Source organism: Pipistrellus hanaki (genome assembly GCF_964339955.1).
Source record: "Pipistrellus hanaki genome assembly, chromosome: 3".
Lineage (NCBI taxonomy): Eukaryota > Metazoa > Chordata > Mammalia > Chiroptera > Vespertilionidae > Pipistrellus > Pipistrellus hanaki.
Genome location: NC_140505.1, coordinates 88997895 through 89003307, shown reverse-complemented (window position 1 = coordinate 89003307; position 5413 = coordinate 88997895). Strand labels below are relative to the sequence as shown.

The 5413-nt window shown below is 39.3% G+C and overlaps 1 pseudogene across 1 annotated transcript; it reads right to left on the bottom strand.

Moving 5' to 3' along the window:
• Positions 1-2253: 2253 nt before the first annotated feature.
• LOC311618607 (coiled-coil domain-containing protein 6-like) lies at positions 2254-4975 on the bottom strand (annotated as a pseudogene). The gene is made up of 2 exons: positions 4967-4975; positions 2254-3599 (listed from the first exon to the last, which is right to left on the bottom strand). The product of its transcript is annotated as a coiled-coil domain-containing protein 6-like (transcript).
• Positions 4976-5413: the final 438 nt, after the last annotated feature.

Sequence of the window (5413 nt, the reverse complement as noted above, 5' to 3'; positions counted from 1 at the left end):
AACCACCAATTTCTTACAATGACTCTTGTAGCAGCATCAATGGCTGGCTCTTTAATAAGTTAGAAATAGAAGGTTGTTTTACTATATATTTCTTTGGTAGTCATCACCACAAAGTTTTCAACACTCCATTTGGGCAGAAGTCTGAAGGTCAAGAACCTTGTCTCCCAAAGGCATTGGTCAGGAACTGTTGTTTGCTCACTCCAAGTGCTTTGTCATTCTTCAGCTGGCGATGTTTTAACTTTTGTGGTTTTAGGAGGTAACTACATTGATAGGAAGCAAAGGAAAGGTCACTACATGACAGAGTTCCTCGTTTAAATGCAAGACACTATCCAACAGCATGAAGACTATAATCTTGAAGAAGATTCTTGTAAACATGTGCCATATTTTTCTCCTATAAGAACAACCAAGAACTGTACCATGAGGGCAAACATCGTTTACCTACCCTCCAAATGCCTCGGAATGGCAATGTACCAGGAGGTACAGTGAGCTGGCGGTGGCATCCTCAGGTTTCAGCTGACCCATGTTAAAATCTAAAACCTCAGTAATAATATGCCAAACTTCTCCTCCTATTTGAGAACTGTACTATAGTTATGTATATTACACACATATTATAAATAAAATTTATATAGACGGACGATTTCTTCCAAACAATGAAAAGTGAAGCTCTCAGTTTGGGGTGGGGAGGGAGGGGGTGGAAACAAGAAGAGGTAAAAAATCCTATTGTCTTTACTCTCAAGTTCTTAAAGTGCTGTCAAACACAATTATACAACAAGACTTTTTTTTTTTTGTCTGTAACTCTTAAATATGCATTCAAAGGCAAAAATGGAGGTTTCTATACTGTACAATATTAGATATATATAAGGTTATGGATCCTTATTTTTAGGAGTGTGTTCAATAAAGAGCTAGTTATTAATAAGAGATAGTTATCACAAAACATGGACACTTAAAAATTACTGATAAATTAAGTTTCATTCCTCTGATTATATTCAACAGATACACATTCTCATTATAAAATATACACTCTCTAAGTAAGTATTTTTGTCCACAGCATATATAAATATGCAAACACAGGTGGTAAAAATCATTTTACCACCAAAGTACAAAACGGTAACTGCTGAAAAACAAAAATAAAGATGTTGTACTCTTAAGAAAAGAGTGACTCACAGTGTTCCACTTCGAAGTAAAACCCAATGATTTATTTGTGCTAAATGCATGGGGATAATGTATTCAGAATATACTTCTTTGTACACACTGCACTTTTTATACTGGGCGAAATAAGCAGTCACCAATGCTAATGTGCTACTTTCCTATACACCTCTCCTCTTGTCTGCCATGCAAGAGAAGTATTGTGTGGCTATTATGCCAAAGATATTTCTATAACATTCATTTCAAATAGTATCTTCTAATAATTTTGCACCTTTAAAGTATTTGTTCAAACTCTATTTTAGGGGAACACAAATAAAGAATGGGAAGGGAAAATAGATGCTGTTTGTTATAATAGCATTGCCTTCTGCAGCAGAAATCAAATAGCACGCTCTAACTAGCCATTGCAACCACACATTAAGAAAAAGGAAAGAATCACATTTTAATATACAATAATTACCCATCCCACGTAGGTGGAAAAGGTACAGACATGTGATCCAGTACTTTTGGCTGTTTTACAAGAGATGCAGATGTTGACCTACAATGAAAATAATCTATAAAAAGGGTATTTGTAGAAAGCTCAATTAACAGTCTTGGGCACTAATCCATCTAACTTTCCATTCTAGATCTCCAAAGTGTAGTGCTGAATTATTGGTATATTTGGTAAACACCATTCTAATGGGGGAGGGGTGGTGGTGAGAACAGCTCAGTAATTTTTCTGCAAATTCATGAGGGTGGGAAGTGGAGAATATTAAAAAAGATATCCCTTTTTATTTTACAAACCTAAAAGGCAAGAAAATGAAGCTCTGGGGCCAAGCAACAAACGGCACAGGGCTGCTGAATTACCGAACATCGCAAAGAGAGATTCCAGCTGAGGAATGGACAAAGGACGCACGTGTCAATTCAAGTAAAAAACTAATGAAAAGAGTGGTCTGGTTTGTGTTGTAATCCACAACATTGGCTGCGTTTCTGACAAATGTTTACAACACAATTAATGTTGAAGCCTAGATAACCTCAGTGCAAATAAGTCAGATCCAAATATGCCAGGGGAAGAAGCCTTTGGCATTGAGTAGACGGCTCCAAGATAGGAGTCCCAACATGAGATTCAGACTAAGCACACACATGAAGGTTGGAGGAGGGGTCCACCAAATGTTGTGAAGGGACTGGCTGAGTGGTGGCTGCCCAGGAGACTGCGGGCTGCATGGGTGGTGGAGGTGGGAATGGAGACAGCTGGACTGGGGTCTGCGTGTTGGGAGAGGGAGGTGGCATGATCTGTTTGAATTTGTCAGGACTGTTGCTTCTCGGTGGCAAAGGCCTTGCGATGCTGTGGGATGCTCCCATATGCTGTACATGAAGACCCAGGGAATTGTAGTAAGACATGTCGATTTTTGTCAGTGAAGTTGGTGGCGTGAAACCTACTGTGTGACTTGCATCTGGTAGACCCGGGAGATGGGCCTGCTTGAACTTGGAGAAGGAGTGTAAGGGATCGGGCTGGACACAGTGCGAGGTCTTCATCCTTGGCAGACATCTCATTAAAACATCTTTGGTCATCCATTTCCAAGCTGGACTCACTCTTGGAGAGCTGTCGACAGAGGGCTTTGCTCCTCTCCATCTCCCTCTGCAGCTTCCTCTGCAGCCGCAGTTTCTCTTCCCTCATGTGACGCTCCTCCTCCAGATACTACGCCATCTTCTCCGAGTGCTGTAACTGAGCGGTCCTCAGCTGCTTCTTGAGCCTCTTCACTTCATTCTTTAAAAACCGGATGTGGTGCATCATGTCTTCTGGAGAGTCCATCTCCATGGAGATGCCTCTAGGTAATGGGGGAGCTGAGACCGACTGGTCTAATTTCTCCTGCAGGATTCACTTTTCAGCTTCAAGTTTATCCATTCTTTTCCAGAGACGATTAACTAGTGCTTTTTGTTCTTGCTCCAAAGTATTTTCAAGGTCAATCTTCTCTCATCTCAACTGCTCTAAGGTCAGCTGCTTAGAAATGGTATCATTTTCCAGCTTAATTTTCTTCATCAGTTTGTTGACCTGGAATTCCTGCTCCTGCTCAAAGTGCTTTTCTAGTTTGGCTTTCTGATGCTGCAACTGCATCAATTTTCTGGAGAGCTCATTAGTGAGGAACTGTTCTTCCTTCTGATAGTTTACAGCAAGGGTTTCCTTCTCCTTCTGGCAAAGACTGAACTATCTTTAATAACGTGATACTGATGAATTCTTCTTCCTGCTCAGCCCTGGCTTGGATGGTCACGCTGACTTTGCACAGGTCGCGGTTCTCCAGCAGTGCCTTGCACTTGAGTTTGTAGGTTTCCAGCTCGACCTTCAGCACCTTGTCCTCCTGCTGCAGCAAGGCCATGCGGTTGGTGAGCTCCTCCAGAAGGAACGGCAAGATGACAATGCCCCCCGATTTCCCACCAGCGTGGAGGTTAACAAGCAGGAGGACTGCATGGCAGCCTAGCTGCGATTGTTGCGCCACCCCACATCCCCTCCATGTCGCTCTCGCTGGTACTGTCCACTATGGCCTTGGCGGCTGGGGAAGTAGGAGGAGCAGGAGGCAGCGGCTGCGAAGGCTGGGGTGCAAATGAGTGGACGCAGGGCTAGCACCAAGCTGGGCTCCTGGCACCTTTGGTATTTTAATAGAGAGGGCATTAAATCTGTAGATTGCTTTGGGTAGTATGGACATTTTGATTATGTTAATCCTACCAATACATAAACATGGTATGTTCTTCCATCTGTTTATATCTTCCTTTATCTCTTTTTCCAGTGTCCTATACTTTTCTGAGTACAGGTCTTTTACTTCCTTAAATTTATTCCTAGGTATCTTAATTGTTGGTGCAATGGTAAATGAGATTGCTTTATTAGTTTCTCTTTCTGTGAGTTCATTATTGTTTTATAAAAAAGCCATAGATTTCTGGGAGTTAATATTATATCCTGCTACATTGCAAAAATTCTTTTATTAAGTATAACGGTTTTTTGATAGAGTGTTAGGGTTTTCTACTTAAAATATCATGTCATCTGGAAATAATGACAGTTTTATGTCTTCTTTTCCAATTTGGATAACTTTTATTTCTTCTTCTTGTCTAATCCAGAACTATGTTGAACAGGAGTGGTGAAAATGGACATCCTTGTCTTGTTCCTGATCTTAGGTGAAATGGTTTTAGGTTTTGCACATTGAGTATGATGTTGGCTGTGGGTTTTTCATATATGGCTTTTATTATGTTGAGGTATGATCCCTCCATTCCTATTTTGCTGAGGATTTTTATCAAGGATGTTTGATTTTGTGAAATGCTTTTTCTGCATCAATTGATATGTCTATGTGATTTTTATCTCTCAATTTGTTTATGTGATGTATCATGTTTATTGATTTGAAGATATTGTTCCATCCTTGCATCCTTGGAATAAATCCTATTGGCCAAGGTGTACTCCTTTCTGATGTACTCCTGGATCCAATTTGCTAGAATTTTGTTGAGGATTTTGGCATCTATGTTCATGAGAGATATTGGCCTATAATTCTCTTTCATTGTGTTATCTTTATCTGGTTTTGTTATTAGGGTGATGCTGGCTTCATAGAATGAGCTTGGAAGTGTTGCTTCCTTTTTAATTTTTTGGAATAGTCTGAGGTGGATTGGTTTTAGTTCTTCAATTTCCTCCATAGTTATCTGCCTATTAAGATTTTTATATTCTTCCTGTTTGAGTTTTTGAAGGTTGTAGTTTTATAGGAATATGTCCATTTCCTCCAGGTTGTCTAGTTTGTTGAAATAGAGTTGTTCATTGTATTTTTTTTTATAATCTTTTGTATTTATGTGAGGTCCATTGTTATTTCACCTCTTTCATTTCTGATTTTTGTTTATTTGGGTACTCTCTCTTTGCTTCTTGGTGAGCCTGGCTACAGGTTCATCAATCTTGTTTATCTTATCAAAGAACCAGCTCTTGATTTCATTTATATTTTGTATTTTTTGTTTGTTTGTTTTGTGTTTTAGTGTGGTTTTTTGTTTGTTTGTTTGTTTTTATGTCATTTATTTTCGCTCTGATCTTTACTATCTCCTTCCTTTTGCTTACTCTGGGCTTTACTTGTTGTTCTCATTTTAATTCTTTAAGTTGTAGAGTTAGATAATTTATTACAATTTTTTTCTTGTTTTCCAAGTTAGTCCTCTAAAGCTATAAACTTTCCTCTCAGGACTGCTGTCACTGTGTCCCGTAGATTTTGGAATGTTTTGTTTTCATTGTGATTTGTTTCCAGGATGTTTTTAATGCTCTCTTTGACCAATTTGA